The 19,025-nt window shown below is 40.6% G+C and overlaps 1 protein-coding gene across 1 annotated transcript in view; it reads right to left on the bottom strand.

Annotated features, from left to right (window-relative positions):
* Positions 1 to 19,025, bottom strand: part of stpg4 (sperm-tail PG-rich repeat containing 4) — an 89,493-nt gene that overhangs the window by 11,046 nt on the left and 59,422 nt on the right. The window lies entirely within an intron of this gene.

Genomic DNA, 19,025 nt, shown 5'->3' with positions numbered 1-19,025 from the left:
TGCCATGCCACCTTCTGTCAGGTATGGTTGCTTTAATGGGCAACCATCCACAAACATGACCTAGAGCTTCTCATCACTTGAAACTTTCATTATTTAACTTGCCCTTATCACTGACCTTTCTGTCCTCAGCCATCTGCAGTGTTCCAATGAGATTTGAGGACCAGATTCAAATCTCACTTTACAGCTTTTTGGTATATCATTACATTCAATAGTTTCAAACCATATACTTTGCAGTTTTTGTTTGTTTTTGGACTGCAACTATTCAACATTCTATCATCAAACCTTTTTTTTAGATGTCTTTTGCCAACTACCTGAACTCTATGCCTTTCTACCAATGGGAACATCATTTTTCTAAATACTCTGACCAGACTCTTGATGATTTGAATTTGTCCATCAAATCTCCTCTCAATCTTCCCTTCGCCAAACAAAACAGTCCCCAAATCTGTAATCCATCCTCATTGAAGTTACTGAAGTTCCTCATCCTCACAAACTTTCTCATGAATGTTTTCTGCACTATCTCTGATGTAATCACATCTTTCCTGAAGTACAGTGCCCAGAACAGGAGACAGTACCCCAGTTGAGGTTGAACCATGCACTATACATGTTTAACATAACTTTCAGAACCAGAGGAAAGCCCCCTAGTGCTCTGGTAATATGCATACCTTAAACATCATCACTAAAGCTGATTTGCTCATTATTATATTGTTGGATGTAAGAGTTTCTAAATTGCCAACTGAATTTCCTTTATAACAGTGATTACAACATTAAATTACTTATTTAGTTGTGAAGCATTTTGAGGCACGCAGAAATCGTAAAAAGTGCTGTATACATACAACTTCTTTCTTTTACCTGGGCAAGATAACAAATAAAATTGGGGGAAAATTGTAAAAAATGGCCCCGAAAGAGAAGAAACAAGCAAATAATAAATAAATAAGCATGACCTTATCATCATAAGGGTCAGTTATCTCAGTTGGCTAGAGTGTGGTGCAGAGTAATGTAAACAGCATGAGTTCAAACTCCATTTCGGCTGTATTGGAGGTCAGTTTCTTCACCTTGCCTCATGTGTGATGATGAATTGTGGCCCTTAAGCTATATAATGGACCATCTTTAATGGAGAGAGATGCCCATGACCCTTTGTGGATAGTTCATTGTAGCTCATGTAGTCTCATCCAAAGGCAACAATTATATTTCCCTATGCCCACCCTCCCGGATCTCCACTGATTTTCATTTGTGCTTAAAGACTGAAAACTCATCAGGAGTTTCTTTTCAAATAAGAATTTAAAATAAAGAACGCCAGACATGGAACCACTTTATGATTGAAAGCCTGCCTGAGGGCCTTTAAATCTTGTCTGGCTACACTGGTACAAATGCAAGTCAATGTGTAATGAATCTCCTCAGCTCTCACATGACAGAAGACATATATATTACATTAATAAATCTACTCAAGTGTCAGGACTAAATTTCTTTGTGTAATATTGCTACAAAATTAACCCTAAACTACAACATTAACACTAGAAAACTTCCAAATGGAAATAATGCAGTAAACTAACCTCCACAATCCTCAAAGGCTGACTGCAAGCAAAGATAGAAGATGGATACCAGGAATTTCCTGATTGCACTCCATCCCTAGCTTTGCCAGGAGGTCAAAGAAAACCAAGATAAACCACACACAGAAGGATTTGGTTGATTTTCTGTCAAAGTTACTTATGGCAATTTATGGGGAGAAGTGTCAAGGATATTTACAAATGTTTTTAATTTGCTCTTGGGATTTGGCAAAACTGGTAGTATTTATTGCCCTTCTGCAGACCATCTGAAACCATTTAGAACAAATTTGGAAGGAATTATTTTGCTTTTAATGTGCCCTGATGTTCCAATTCTCAGTGCAGTTCCATTATTAAATATGGAGGCTCTTTCTGCATGCCATATTGAGTGCACATCAGGCAGTTTGATGCCAGCTGCTCGGTTGAATTTCTAGGCAACAACTTCTGCTAGTTCAGTAGCATTTTAACCAATAGGCTACCATAGCCAAAACTCCAACCTGAAGGTTATGCAATTTGGGGTTTGTGGTGGATAGTAATAGTATCCAAATCCTAGCTGCCTGATCTGATAAAAAGAGATAGGGCCATTGGGATGCTGGTGTCTGTTAGGATTTCATTTGTCTCATCATCTGTATAAATATTTATATGGCTAAAGTGAGGCCCATTGGAGTATTTCAAGCTGGCTGAGTGGTATGGAACTCATGATAAACAAAAGTTTCTGAAGTTGTGTTCAGGAGTGTTACAGTAAATCAAATATGACATTTGGTTACTGTAAAGCCATCCCTCTTTAGAAGGACCAACTTAATCTTTGTAGGTTTTTTTTTCCTGGACCTACATTTTGCTCCTTGATTTACATTACATTTTGCTGTCCATTCACCTTATACGCATCCACATCTATCCACATTAATGTAGTAGGTTAGTAATTCTGTTGGAGTCAGACACTTGGGAAATGAGTGTGTTTAACTCCCACTCTGCCAGGTATAGCGACACAGCAGTGTTACGGGTCTTCCGATTTCAATGGTACTTAAAGTTTTTCTGTCAGTCCATTCTATTTCTTCCACCCACTCTTTTCCATTTCCGTTCAGCCCTTTTCTAAAACTTTATTGTGCTTTATTATTCTAGTTAGTGAGCCTAATGAACTTACTCTAACACTCCTGAACACAACTTCAGAAACTTTTGCTTATCCTCTTCACTTTTAGCTCCATGCTTAAACCCTCTGTTCTGAGGTCTGAGCAGTGTCCACAAACTTGATTTCAGCTCACTAAAGAGGTTCTTTCTCTAAGCTGCCATTTGATTTGTTCACATCAACAACCTCGAACATCTGCAGTGATTCTAGAAGACTCCCACTCTATGAAGCGCCTCAGCTCTCACATGTCGGAAGACATATATATTACATTCATAAATCTGCTTAAGTGTCAGGATTAAATTTCTTTATGCAATATTGCTACAAAATTAATCCTAACGTACAACATTAACACTTCAAAAGCTCCAACTGGAAATAATGCAATAAAATAAGCTCCACACTGCTTGGAGGCTGACTGCTAGTAAAGACAATATAATAAGACAACATTGATTGCAAAGACTGTAAGACTATAGCCTTCTGTCATGACTAGAAAGTAGACTTACAAGAGGTTCCTAGTCTAAGTGCCAACGTACTAAGGGTGGCTTTGTGAGGTCACAACCTCTCAAGGGTACTTATACACTTACTAGGGGATTACTTCAAAAAGGCTAAAATACTAGAGTTCTTATATCTTCTTTGATGTTCTGGACAACCCACTGACAGATATTGGGATCTCTTGGGAATCCATTTTTAAAGGTGATTCCCTTTAACAAAGGGACTTCATGTGCATCTCCCAAATTGACCCCAATCGGCTCAGGCCCAAACACTTCAGTAGACTTTCCAATCTCTTTGGAGCATTGCAGGCATCTGAGCTGCGTGCTGTCATGACTCAAAAGATTTGACAGGATCAGTGGCAGAGATCAAGGCGGATGTTAGATGCACTACCCCATAAATGTTACGGTCAACCATTTTAATCTATAATTATTAATTAGATTAACCAAACAAGAAATACATGTCATCCAAGTAGATTTATCAGCAGTCCCAAAAAGCCCATTTAACTGAACTCACAAGGGTCCCTGTGCTCTTCCTTTAGTCACTGTTCAGTTAACCACTTGGTTTCAACTTTTGGGAATTCCTCTTCAGCATCTTTCTACTGTAAAGTGCTGGTCTTTTTATTTTCCTGTATTTTGATCATGGACTGAAATGGGAAAAGGACAATTTTGGTTTTAAAAGAGACTGTGAAAAGGAATACTGTAATTTTTAAAAGCAAGTTACCTGACACTTACGTTGCTAATCACAGTGCTGTTTGTTCAAGCATTGCGGAAAAGACTAAAAGTGAGCTGGAACCGAGGGATGCGTACAAAGGGAAATTCAACTGGCAACAAGTAACTGATTGGTCTGGGAAATGATAGCCAGTTGTCATTGCCACAGGCCTCTGCCTTACAACAACTATATGATTGGCTCACAGGTAGCCGAACAGCTTGTGGATATGAATATTGGTCCAAAATTTTAAAAATACCTCAAACCTAAAAAGGCCAGTTTATTTCTACTCATCAGTTGGTGTAAGGTGTGGCCAATAAGTCAAAAGTTTTCTAAATGTGAATTAATTGCTCTATGCCTCCCTCAAATAAGTGAAAGCACCTGAAGAAGGAATATTAAGGAGCAGCAAGTCCTGACAAGTCATCTCAGCAAAACCTGTAGATAGGGAACATTGACCTGCCTTCCCAGCCTTTCCCCCTGCCCATTACATCCTTTTTTGGTGGTTATGTGTGTGTGTGTGTGCCTGAGTGTGCACAGTCCTATGCAAGGGAGTTACAGTTTTATCTAGTAAAATTATATACTGATGATTCATAATTGTTTACCTGTAGATAAAGTTTATTTACTTGTAATAAATAATAATTGTTATTAAGGGCAGGAACCTGCTTTCTATCAACCTTGGCCTGAATGACAGATAACTTGGGGTATTTTGTGCACTTTTATAAAATCTTTCACTTTTTTGATGATTCAGGGAATAGTGAGGCTTGATTTCCAATGTGCTCACCTAACAAAGCATTACATTACCTTGGCAACAGCCCCTCCCCCAACTCAAAAGATATTTATCCCCTCCCGACCCTTATCCTCTTCCTCCCATTTGGTCAATATCCATTTGCTAAACTCTTTGCAAATAAATGAATTCAATTTGACAATTGTAACAATTATGTGATGGGCTGTTGTCCAGTGATAAATTCCCTTTTTTTAAAGAAGAATCTCAATAATCCAGTAGCTGCCATTTCAGATTTAGTGATTGCTCAATTTAACACTTGATCACGGTACCTTTGTCCATTTATTCATGCCCACCTAATCTCTGTGGTTTTTATGATAGTTATTGAATCTTACTCCAATCTTAACCCCTAATCCACTGAAACGTTCCATAATCCTATCAGTACTACAACACTAGAAATAGTACTCAGAAACTAATGAATACTCCTCAGATTAGAGATAATTGCTAAAATGTTTAGTGACTCGGAATTACGATTCTTGGAGAAAGAGAGAGAGAGTGAGAGAGAAAGAGAGAGAGAGAGAGAGAGCGAGAGAGAGAAAGAAAAGCCCAGGAGCAGGTTCACGCAAGAAAAGAAACATAACCGCAGAGGTGCTGTTAGTAGCAGTCTCACAGCAGTCAGCTTTGGGCACAGTTCCTAACTTTCTAAGGAGTCAGTGAAAACTCCAGGAGCAGAAGGCTGTGGAAGTGTCAGAGAGGAAGACATCCCACAAAGCTGATGAAGAATGAGTTGAGGGAGCTCTTGTTAAGGAGCAAGTGAACTGAGTTATGAGCTTGTATAAGGGTTCTGGGGAGAGACATTGAACAAAATAGCACTGAGTTAACACAAAGGAAATTTGCTGCAAAGAAACCAAGTATAGCTGTGCCAATTGAGCAAGAAACCTCAGCATGGTGGGGATAACTCTTCATTGTGGTTTGACTGTCTGTAAGGTTATTGCAGGGGTAAAAAGGATAAATCATTCTTTTGATGGTTGTAATCAGAACATTCGAATAGTTCTTGACAGGTATATAGTTGATATTTTCCTTTTGTGTAATTAAGTTTCATGTTCTTTTATTGAAAATACATTGAGAGTCTCTTGTGAAAATGTTTAGTGACTGATGGTCTATGGAAAACAACAAGAAAAATACTATTCTATTAAGCCAGGTATCCCTCTGAGATCAGGTTTGGCTTGTCTCACCATCAGCTGGGATCATAACAATGTACCTTCCAGCCAATTGTGTTTTCTGACACTAGTCCAGGCATGACAGGGAGCTGGCAAGAGATTCAACATCCATACTTATTTCAACAATGTGCATCTACTGGGCACTGCTCCTCACTAGTGATGATAAGCATGTCCATAGTCCTGATGGTACCAATAAGATGGGTACCAAAGCACTGGATGGCTTTCGTGGGTTCTAATACCTTGACTCATCTGGTAACTTCACTGAACCCTTTCTGCAGCTTCCTGGCAAATGAATTGAGGAAGAGACATTCCCATTTGCAGGGCAGAATTCAATTCTATTGAGAACAATCACATACACACACAAACACATTACAAGGCTCAATGAAGAGTGAAGGCAGGTGGGCTGCATGACAATGAAGACTCGCAAATACGACAGGATTTGCTTTCTGGGCCTCCTGAGTGGCAACTGACCCACTAGCTGAATATCAGGACTGGCAGGATGAGCCCCCTAAGTGAACATTAGTTACCCATTTCAGGGTCTCAAATGGCATCAGGTCAGGAAGTCTGTCCATAAGCTTTTCTGTTCTAGATGTATTTGGGGCAGGGACAGGAAGTTGCAGGTCAACCATCTGGGAATCGTCCTCCTGATTAAATGAGCTTCTCGCTCTCACTTGCAAACTCACCTCAAGGCGGAAGGTATTAAACTCTGCCTGCGGTGTCTTCTCCCTTCCTCCTGAGCTGCATTCCTGAGGGGCTGTGGTGGGCAGTGCTGAAGAGGGATTTTCTCACTCTGATCGTCTCCATCACATATTAAGCAGGCTCCATCCAATCACAGGACTACTGTTGTTCATTCCAAACCTTCTGACAATCAGGGCAACTTTAATTGTCCACAAACCAGGGTTCTGCCAAGTGGTAGGGTTAGAATTGCACAAATACACACCTGCTCTAGAGCACTGGGCACTGCCGTTTTCTGACCTTCACCTGCTCACCTAAGCAAAGTGGGAGGATATCTGTCCAAAGTAGACTAGGTCCTTTTTAACTTATGTCTCATCGATTTTTACTAGGGAGCCCAAGTGGGAAGCAGATGTGAGTTTCCATTCAGGCCAAACAAGCAAGGAAGTCCCAAAAGGAAACAAGACGCTCCTCTGGCTCCAAAGAGGAACTTGGTGTCTCTGGTCATGAATTATTCTTCATCCCCTCCAACTGAATACAGGAACCCAGACAATACTGCCACTTGTCCAGTGTCACTAGATAGCTTTCAGCTAGGGCATTTTCCATTACGTTTCAACTCCATACAACCTGGAATAAGTGGGAGGTTGGTCAGCTTTATTTAAATAAGGAGAAAGTGAGGACTGCAGATGCTGGAGGTCAGAGTTGAAAAGTGTGGTGCTAGAAAAGAACAGCAGATCAAGCAGCATTGGAGGAGCAGGTGAATCGATGTTTCAGGCATAAGCCCTTCATCAGGAATGTGAGGGGGTGAGAGGTAAATAGGAGGGCGGGGGTGGTGCTGGGGTGAAGGTAGCTGAGAAGGCGATAGGCAGATGGAGGTGGGTGGCTGATGGTGATAGGTTGGAGAGAAGGGCAGAGCTAATAGGTGGGAAGGACATTGGTAGGACCGTTCAAGAGGGTTGTTCTAAATTGGAGGGTTAGATCTGGATGAGGTGGGGAGAGGGGGGATGAGGAAACTGGTGAAGTCAAAGTTGATGCCATGTGGTTTGAGGGTCTCAAAGCATCCAAGGCCCCAAAAGATCCTTCCACATCTGGCAGAGATTTTCCTGCACATCCAAACTACTCATCTACTGTGTCCATTGCTCTCGATGTGGTCTCCTCAACTTGTGGAATGCTCCAGGAAACATCTATGGGACACACGCACCAAATAACCCCACCACCCATTGGCTGACCACTTCAACTCCCCGTCCCACTGTGCCAAGGACATGCAAGTCCTGGGCTCCCTCCACCACCAAATCCAAGCCATCTGACACCTGGAGGAAGCACACCTCATCTTCTGCCTTGGGACCCTCCAACCACATGGCATCAACGTCAATTTCATCAGTTTCCTCATCTCCCCACTTCATCCCAGATCCAACCCTCCAACTCAGCACTGCATCTTGAACTGTCCTACTTCCTTCCCACTTATTGGCTCAACCCTCCCCTCCAACCTCACCATCACCCCCCCACCTCCATCTACCTATTGCCTTCCCAGCTAACTTTGCCCCAGCCCCACTCCCACCCTCCTATTTATCTCTCAGACCCCTTCACCACCCTTCCCCTACATTCCTGATGAAGAGCTTATGCCCGAAATGTATATTCTCCTGCTCCTTGGATGCTGCCTGACCTGTTGTACTTTTCCAGTGCCACACTTTTCAATGTTATTTAAATAAGGCCCAGCAATTAATATAAAGCCAACTCACATTCTTACATGGGCAGCCATGAAATGAAGCAGCCATCCAATAGAAGTCTGTTGGCAGCCAAAACTAGAGTCATTGATTGTTTATACACAGAAATGTTCAGGCATTCAAATTCTTGAAATCACAAAAGCCTGTCTCCCACACACCTGTACATTCTGTGGCAGTGTGAGAACGCTCACCCACTAGTCGATGCATTTCCAATAACAGGTGCTGGCTAGGCCTGGAGCTAGAATATGAAAATCAAAATCAATTTGACTGTAAATGTCTATGTGGGCTTCATGAATCTTTCCAGATCAAGGCAGCTTACACTTGATCAGACAATTTATATTTTGACATTCCTAAACAATTATTCGAAGGATACGAGTAGGCCATTTAGAACACAGAAAGTGGTGAGCCTGTGGAGGAAAGCAATTGGGGCCAAAACATTGGATGTATTCAAAAAAGAGTTGGATGAAGTTCTTCGGTCTCAAGGGAACAAAAGATATAGGGAGAAACTGGGCTCAGGGCACAGAGTTGGAAGATCAACCATGATTATATTGAATGGCGGAGCAGGCTCAAAGATTTTCTCTTGTATTTCTAATATAAACACACTTTGCCTTTAAATTTTAACCTTGATTTTGGATTCTTGGTCCCTTGTAGCAGCCCCTGGTTGCTAGGGTGGGGAAGAGTAAAGAAGAGAACAGGACCACTCTCCAATACCTGGTACCTATGTCCTGCATTTTAATATGTCCCAGGGTACTCTGGGGATGTACACTTAGTGTCCTGCCACACCGAGGTATGCAAATTTGTTGGATCATTTTAGATCAACTTAGTAAAAGACCTGCATTCTTCACTATGCCTTTCTACCAGCCAGGAGCGTGAACCAGGAGACCTTTCAGAGATTGGTGGGTATTTTTGGCTTTCAACACTAGTGATGTCACTACCATTATTTAGTTACCTTCTAACAATCCATGTGGAGATGAGGTTGTATTTGTGCTATCCCTGACCTTTAATAAAGCAGCACTCTGTGTACAAAACAAATTAATTACAAGAAGCTGCAAACACTGAGGACTCCTGGGCCCTGCTTCAGCAGAAGACACAATTAGTTTACCTCATGTTTACCTCACATATTTGGGACAGTAGATTGTAGGATTGACTGGGAGTGGTTAAGTTATTTTTATTTGATTTTCTCTGAATGTTCCCTTCTGGGGCTCTCCCTGGGTGGTAAATATAATAAAATTCCACAGGGTAAAACTGAGCTTTACAACAAGAAAATTCCAGATGTAATTTGCTTGACAGAGTGGTGGAAGCAGCTTCAATAATAACTTTCAAAAGTGAACTGGAGATGTAATTGAAAGGAAACAATCAGAAGACAGTGGAGCAGGGAGTGGGATTAATTAGATAGCCCTGGCAAAGAGCAGAACATGCACAGTGTGCTGTAAAATTCTATGACATTTGGTGGTGAGACAGTTAATCTGAATGGTGCTACAGCAGACTTCTGAATATATGAGGTACTGAGACACTTTCACACTTATTACCCAGTAACACACCCAAGGATGTACATGGGTGAGGGCTAAATAAGATTCCACTGCCTACCTCTAAAGGCTAAATAACTTGCCAGCATTCATTATCCATGGTCTCTCAAGATAAATAGCCACTTTGTTAAGACACTGAAATACAGTTGCCACCTGTGGAACTGTACCCCAGCAAGAATAACGAGTAAGTAGCTCTCTGGAGAGAATCAGAGAGGAAACTAGGAAAAACATCTTTTCAAGTAATCTGTACAGCTGCATATCTGCAGCTGAAGATGTTTTGTTTAGTATCTGAGAATGATGGCATTCGGAGATTACCACTTATTTCCAATCCCTCACATTTCTTTTTTTGGGTGATACAAAGAGAACATAGGATCAACAGTGAAATGATTCTTTGTGTGTGGCTAGACAGCAAATGTCAACAGGTTGTTCAACCATGGTTAACAATTGAGCATCATCTTCTCTTCACATGACCCCACTTTTCACCAGGGACCACTACATGCAGATCACGAGTAGGGAACCTAGCCCTGGGGGAGCTTGAGCCAATTATAGCACTTCAACTGCAGGCTTGGCTGAACGCAGCAAACTCAGTGTGGAGAAAGAACTCAACATGAGATGGTCTGATCCATTAAGCTAGGACTAACTTAGTGGGACATTGGGCAGGTACAAGTTTAAAATTGCATTAATAGACATTACAATCATTAAATTATGGAGTTTAACTTAACCCAGCAGAGAGTGAAATGATTTTTTTGCTATGTGATGTTATCATCTTTATAAAATATAGAAGGTTGAGGAGTTGTCATCACGTGTCACAAAATATAACAACATAACATCAGAAGTTAAAAAGCCATTTCGTCCATCTTACGTATATAGATGGTAAAATTCAATTGTGTAATGACATTCAAGGTTTACCTGAAGGTTGGCAACATTGCATATGCAATATTGTGGACTGTTTTGCAAATGGTTCACATGGTATAACTCAACTGGGACAACAAGCATGAGCACATCCTCCATATACATCCAAAGTAAATTGGTGATCATGATGACACCATGTTGGGATACCAAAATTGGTCAACAAATACATGCACAACCATGTGCACATTTCTGCAACAACATGGTAAATAAGATGGGCTCTGTTTTGGAGCTATTCAACACACTGTGCTCTGGGATGTTTTATCAAGTCTTCGAGACTTACTTACATTCAGACAAGGCTGAAGGAAGTACAGTAGTCAGCTGCTAGAAGAGACTGGAAGGTTGTTGTTGACCCCAGAAATGTGGCAGCAATGTATCTGGGAGCCAGACTATCTACTTCATCCAATTCAAAGAGCTCATGGTCAACATCACTCAATAAAGGTCAACAGTAAAATCATTCACTCTCCACCTTTACCTGACAATATAAAAAGCCAGAATGAAACAACCTAATGTCCATGCCTATCAAGTTTGTCTAATAGGTCCCCTTGTCTGACCTAGTGTTGCTATGCAGTGCTGCACTGTGGGCTGCAATCTTACCTTCTGAACTGCCCATACATGAACTGAGCAATCTCCCCATCCTGGCTGTAACCCACTTGTGTTGCATGATAACACTCCACATGTACATTCTGATTTTAGACGTGTCTAGCATTCACACTGTGCCAGCCCCTGTACTGGTGGCTGTGAATGCAAGGCTAAAAATGGCTCCTCTTTCTTGGAGGACTGCTCTTCTCCTTGCTCTTCAATATAAAGCTGTAGCTGATGTGGTTTTAACTATCTGGATGCAGAAAAGCATAAGTGAAGGATGAGATTGAGGAAAAGGGTGTGGGAAGAAAAGCAAAATGTCCATGCACTCAATTGGCAGATTCCATTTTAAACAACTTTCCAGATGAGCATAAAATTGAGTGAGAAGATGCATTAGGCATCAACTTCCACATAATCAATGCCATGTGCTATTTTTCCCTATTACCTTACAGACGACTCTGCACTTTATTTATACTTTCTATTAAACGTTATTCATAATTTTGTATATTATTCATAATGCTTCTGTAATGAGTTTATGACCTTTCATTGCATTAAAGATGCTATATTGTTGCTGCTGTCATTATCTTACTCACCATATTTCCAACAGGCATGGGCAGCTCTTGAATTTAGACCCAAGTACCCTAAATTCAGCATTCCTAACATAATGGGTAATACCTCATCTATTTAAGAAATCTCTTCCTTAACCTCAAAAGTAAGTTTGGGGCAGCTTGGTGGCACAGTGGTTAGCACTGCTGCCTCACAGTACCAGAGACCCAGGTTCACTTCCTGCCTCAGGCAACTATCTGTGTGGAGTTTGCACACTCTCCCCGTTTCTGCGTGCGTTTCCTCCGGGTGCTCCGGTTTCCTTCCACAGTCCAAAGATGTGCAGGTTAGGTGAATTGGCCATGCTAAATTGCCTGTAGTGTTAGAGGAATGGGTCTGGGTGGGTTTCTCTTTGGAGGGTCAGTGTGGACTTGTTGGGCCGAAGGGCCTGTTTCCACACTGTAGGTAATATAATCTAAAAGACCAAACCATTTTTCCATTCAAATAGTCACCTTGTACAAATACTTCCATTCTGCATTTCAAGCTGCTGCCTCCACACCCCATGGTTTCCTTCAAAACCCTTTTTATCACTTCAATAACATGAAGCATTTTACTAGATGTACGCCCAGCCACAGTCTTGTATCAAATCTTCCAACACTTCTCTCCTCAAAACCTGTAGTACGAGAGCTGCGGCTATCCTCTTCACTGCCTGCAGCAGTAACCACTGACAAGCAACAAAAATCCAGTAAGCCACTAGGTTTTCCTTTTACTTGCTGCTGTGTTCACCAAGCCTAGCATTGGCAGAAGGTGGCAAAACCCTCTGAGATAGCACTGCCAATTCATCAACTGGAGGACGAGTTCATCATTCTCTTCTTCCCTGCAAGGTCATCAATATGGGGAGCTAAAATTAGTCTGGGATTCCTGCTCCCAAGTCTTTGTTTGGGATCCAGTGTGACACTGGTGTAGGCATGTTCAGGTTCAAGGAAGCAATTTGGCTTGGATGCTGATATTGACATGAGTTCAGCCAAAAGTGTATCCAGGCAGGAAGAGAATCTGGGGTTATAGAAAAAATTTGTCTAATAACCATAATATTATTATAGAAAAACATCAAAAACTTAAACCATTGGTGCTTGTAACTGGTAACCCTTCCGAGTGTTTCACAGAAAAGTAACCACACAAAAATCAAAGCACAGGCCAACATTTAATCAAAGAAGGAAGGAGGTGGAAAGGCACAGAGATTCAAGAAGGGAATTCTAGCATTTATGTACTGAATGACAGAAGTCACTTCACTAAACTATGAGTGAACAGAATGGGGTGTAGGTCAGACTTGATGATGTTACAGAAATCATCAGGATTGAAGCCAAGAAGGGAGTTAAAGCCAACAATGAGAATTTTAAATTTGAGGTATTGAAGCCAAGTAAGTCATCAAGCATATGGTAATTATAGAAGTGGAACTCTCTGATCAGATTAGACAGAGTTTGTATGTGCATATAAAAGATATATCACTTGTGTAAATGACTTCAATTCCATGGTATCATTTCACTGAACCACTCAAATTCGACATACACATACTTCTGACACAGCCATTTTTTTCCTTTGGGTAATGTCTGATAACATTGAAACATTGGTTAAAAAAAAAATACAGTGTGAATTTATCAGCTCATTCCAATCACACCCTGCTTTTGGAATAATTATCAGAGGAAAGTTAAATTCCAAGTTGGGTACAAAGGGCTGACAATTGAGATAATGTTTATTATCACACTATGCCCTTGGAATAAGGATTATCCAGCAATCCTAGAAAATTGTATGTCAGGCTTTCACTTTTCAAGACAAGACTTAGAATCAACAAAATGGCTTAAATTAGCATCAAATCTCTCACTTTTATGATCTATTACTTTTGTTTTAGTTCCAGCCTTTTTCTTGCAATCTTGAGAACTAAAGAAGATTTTGTTCTGAAACAATCCTTTCATATTTCTACACTCCAACTTTTTCCGTCAATTATTCTCTATTTTAGGTGTAATATTCCAATCATTGTTGCTCTGAACTCTCTTCTTTGTTCCAGAGCTGGAGCCATTCTGGGCACTTCTCCCCCTTTTCCTCCCCTCAAAGTGAAATAAAACACATTGCACTATCTCCTCAATTAATTTATTCTGTTTTACGATTTAAAAACTGTAGAATCCCTCACCTCCCTCAGTTCCCTGCCTCTTTCAATGTCCAATTATGTAAAATTTAAGTTTTGCACTCCACATCATAGCCTCTTGACTTAGCTGGTGTCATAAACTCAAGGTAATTAAAAGATGACTTTGAACTGTGTTGTCATGGTCCATATTGAAACGATGCTGTTGAGCCACTATTATTGCTTTGAATTTAATTAACATCAGGTAATAACCACATATGTTAATTACTGCAGGTAATTTCTCTCTCACAATTCAGCATTACTGTTACCTTTATGGCTTTCCAAAAGTGTTTGTACTACAAAGACTGTTTATTATTAACTCAGTTGGCTGCATGACTGGTTTGCAATGCAGAGTAATGTCCAACACTGTAGGTTTGGTTCCTGTGTCAGCTGGGGTAGACACTTTCCTGACTATTCCTCTTGCCTGGGGCATGATGGCCCTTATGTTGGGGCACCACCAATCACAGAACCCCCACAGTGTGGAAGCAGGCCTTTTGTCAATTGAGTCCACACTGAAGATCATCTCACCCAGACCCACTTCCCTATCCTAAATCTGTAACCCTGCATTTCTCATGGTCAATCTACCTAACATGCACATCTTTGGACTGTGTGAATAAACCAGAGCATCTGGAGGAAACCCATGTAGACGTGGGGAGAACATGCAAATGCCACGTAGTCAGTCACCCAAGAGTGGAATTGAACCTGGGTTCCTGGCGCTGTGAGGCAACTGCACTAACCACTGAGCCACATGCTACCCAGTCATCTCTCTCTAGTGAGAGAGCAGCTCTATGGCCCACCAGGACTATAGTGACTTTATATGTAAAAAAATGGCCCCGTCTAACTCCATTTTGATCTAGTCCCTTCCCGCTCTCCTTAACTTCTGATGGTGTGCATTGCCCTAAATGTGATTTGCTTGTAAATATATAATTGGCTACATGGGTTTTTACTGGTGACAGTTAATAGTTAAAACAAAACCAAAAACAAATCACTGGAATTTGGTGTTAGGAACAAAACCTGTTCAGTAGTGTGTAAGAACGCTTCAGGATTTAGAAAAACAGACCCAGTTCCCATCCAACTCCATTTTGATTTCACCCCTTCCCATCCTCCCCATCTCTCACTTATTTTTGATGGTTTGCATTGTCCTTAGCTGGTTTTGCATGTAAATATATCATTGGCTACATGGGTGATTTACTGTTGATGATTAGTAGTTGAAAACAAAAAAAAAACCATGGTGACTTAGTGATGGAGAAAAACCATTCAGTTGCTTATGGTAGCACTTCCAAATATATATATAAAAAAAAGTCAGACCCACTTCCCATCCAGCTCCATTTCAATCAAGTCTCTTCCTGCTGTCCCTACCTTCACCTCACCTTCTGATGGCGTGTATTGCCCTTAACAAGTTTTGCATGAAATATCCAGTAGGCTACATGGGTGGTTTGCTGGTGATGCATAATATGTGGAGGGAAAAAATGTCATGGTAATTTGGTGATGGGACAAAAATGGTTCATTTGTATGTAATAGCACTTCTGAATATAAAACAAAGGTAGACCAAAAAGTAAAAAGTAAACAAAAAACAGACCCAGACAGGCTTTACATTAAATTATTAAAAATGATTCAATTGAAAACATGGGTGATTTGCTGGAAGTTAATAGATTTTAAATTTTATTTTAAGGGTCAATGTCTGTGTAGACACAGAGGCCCAACCTAAATACTTGAAAACATGACCGGTTTCCTGTGTCATACGTGCCAAAGTGGAGGATGAATTGGAACATCGGGAGGAATATGACATCATAAACCCAGTACAATTTGCTGAATGGCCTGCGCCAAGTAGTCCCAGTTGTAAAACTTGACAACTTGGTCTGTCTCAGTGGTGATTATGAGATGACAGTGAACAGAGTTTAGACAGATTACCTAGGCCACTCATGAAGACTTGCATGAAAATCTGGCTGAGGGTCACATATTTTCCAAATTGGATATTAGCCACATCCGCCTCCAAATAGACCTTGAGGTGTCATCCAGGAAGTATGTTACTATATGTACTCACCAAATACTGTATAATACACTGTCTGCCTTTTATCTTCAGTTTGCGCCACCTTTCCAAGGGCAATGTAGTACATCCTCCATGGGGTGCCCAGAGTGGCAATTTTAATCTCAGGAACTACTGCAAAGATCATTTGAAGTGTTTGAAGGAGGTTTTGCAGGATTTTTCTGACTCTGGCATTCAGCTAAAAAGGGGAAAATGTGTTCCAGGTAAATGAGGCTATGCACCTTGGGTACAGAGTTAACAAGGATGCATTATTCCCTGTCAGGGAGGTGAAAGACATTAAAAGGAGCTCCCACTCCAAGAAACACTATAGAGTCAAAGTTTCTCCCAGATCTCAAATATTATAATGGGGAGATACGGTCCACGTAAGGAATTTCAACAAAAGCTTTCCAGGGATCTCAGGAGTTATCTGTAAAAAAGCTGGGACCAGTAATGTACATGGTCAAAACCAAAGAGAAGATTGTAAAATGAAAACACATAGACCAGCTCTAGCAGGAAACTTCCACAGAGGTGACTATTTAGACAGACACACTACCGAAGATGAGCCCCCTGCAGCGACTCTTTGACAGTCTTCACAGAAGAGATGTTTCCCTACATATTATACACCCCTTGACCAGACCTTGAAAGCAGCTGTCATGGGGCCCATGGGTAAAATGATGTCGGGAGCCCTATCATCACAGGAGAAAGGGAGAACCCTTGGACATGGAGGAGGAGGAATGTGATAACCCCTACAAGGCCTGTGGAGAATCACTAATTAATCTTCTTGTGGAGGTCATTGAGTATGAGTTCCCTTGGTAACAAGCAATGGCTTGCTCAGTTGGAACTCATCACCTGAGCCCTTTATTAAGTAGACCCAGGGATGGATCTGCAGAACTGTATGTCCCATTCAGGGTGTAGCCTATGAACACCATAGGTCATAGGCTCTATTTTGGTATTCAATAATAAATTATGTTCCTTTCCAGTCGGGCTTTCTGAGTTATCACAATCGAGAAAACTAGTGTTTGGTGCAACCTATTTAAAACCTACAAATTCAGAGAGTTACAATGGCAGCCGAGTCTCTGAATCAGAAGATTATAAGTTTAAAGCATATGCTAGGAATTAAGCATTAATCCAGGTTGATACATTAGTTTAGAATTGAGAGAGTGCCACATCAGAGATGGAAACTTCTAAATGAGATGAGGTCTAATCTGTCCTCTCAGGTCAATGTAAAAGATCCCAAGGCACTGGTGGAAGAACAGTGAATAGTTTTTGCAGTGGCCACTATGTATCCCTCAAACAACACAACTTTACCAAACTATCTGGTCATTTATCTCTTTGCTGTTTGTGGTACCTGATTACAATTAAATTAACTGCTGTATTTCAATCAATTACATTATTGGTTATATTTAATCCTGAATTGGCTGTGCAGAATTTTGAGACATTCTTGGTTTTAAAGGACCCCATAAAAATTAAACTTTCTTTCTTCATCATGCCTGTGTGTGTCCTAATTATTCAATTGGATTTACTGACTCCAGCTTTGTAAATTGATTTGTACTATTAATCACAGTTAAGAACTTGATCAACAATCTTATTCTCATAGACTTATAGAGTCATACAGATGGAAACAGACCCTTTGGACTAACCAGTTTGCGCTGACCAAACATTCCACCGCCTTCACTTGGTCCATATCCCTCAAAATCTTCCCTATTCGTGAACTTATCCAAATGTCTTTTCAACACTGTAACTATACCTACATTCACCACTCTCTCTAGCAGTTTATTCCACACACAAGCCATTCCCTGTGAAAAACCTTTGGCCCATGTTCCTTTTTAAATCTTCCTCCTCTCACCTTAAAATATGCCCTTTAGATTTGAATTCCCCCACCTCAGGGAAAACGATTAATCCCTATTAATTGATATAATTACTAGATAAATATCATTCAAGTTGTTTTCATTATTGATATTATCATTATTACTGCACAAAAATATATAGAATGCCTACGAGCCTCTTGTGGTTCAGTGGTGGGGTTTCTGCCTTTGGACTAGGAGGCCTAGTCCCATCTACTCCAGAGGTGTGTCATGACATCACTGAACATGGTGATTTGGAAAATATCTATACAGAAGAGCTGAACTGTTTATGGTGAAGTGTACTTCTAGAAAACTGGAACTCAGTTTAAAAGTAAACACAGTTACTATTGTTCTTTCCAATGAATCATCAAAACGTTCACAAGCTCTTCAATTTTAGTGTTTCACTCCATGATACTTTAGTTTATTTAGCTTCTTTTTCTTCAGTTGGTTCCAGTTGAAACAAGGTGGCTTAGCTGAGATCTTAATCGGAAAAACTGATTTAGCCTCGGCCCAAAACAAGTCACTACCCTATTGGTAAGGAAGTTGAAACCAGCACTAGGAAAGTCTGGCTAGAAAATTATTCAGAAGCACAGATTTGAAAACTAAATTCAATTACCTTGAAGTCCTTCTTGCTCCAAAGATGTGTACAAACACCTCTGTACACATTGATTAGAAAATACTGATACAGAACATGGTTCTTCTGCTGTATCTGTATATGAGAGCCTGTGTGCTTTCTCACTGTGTCACTGCCATCATGAAAGCGGCTGCTGTATATCAGCGAGCATACTCCCCACTTTCGGTGGAGGTGGGTGTGTGGTGTCCACATATGTTATTCCACAAAAATTATGTCTAATCAACAGTTGATGCGTAAACTTGTAGGTGTTTGATTTAGTGCCTTCACAAATTCAAATTATGATCATTAGAACCAAAATCATAGTAATTAAAAACAAAATTGTGTGCTAGAGCCAGACTTTCAGCCGTGTGTGTTATTAGCAGAATGTTCATTAAGTGTTCATTCACCAAAATAACCCTATTGTTTTATAGTTTGTTGGCATATCCCTTTCCCTTTCTTGAGCAATAATAGCCTGCAGACTTGAGTATATTTTCCTCTTACAAGTATCTTAGGAAAATGATGATTCACGCTTCAGCTATCTCTTCCCTAACCACCTTCCATATTTTGGCCTGTATGCAATCTGGCTCTGGTGACTTTACTGCTCCGTTTGC

Source organism: Chiloscyllium plagiosum, unplaced genomic scaffold (assembly GCF_037043375.1).
Source record: "Chiloscyllium plagiosum isolate Xiang-an unplaced genomic scaffold, Cpla_swu_hap1 HiC_scaffold_10, whole genome shotgun sequence".
Taxonomy (NCBI): domain Eukaryota; kingdom Metazoa; phylum Chordata; class Chondrichthyes; order Orectolobiformes; family Hemiscylliidae; genus Chiloscyllium; species Chiloscyllium plagiosum.
Note: the sequence above shows the minus strand (reverse complement) of the source record. Positions and strands in the feature narration are given on the sequence as shown.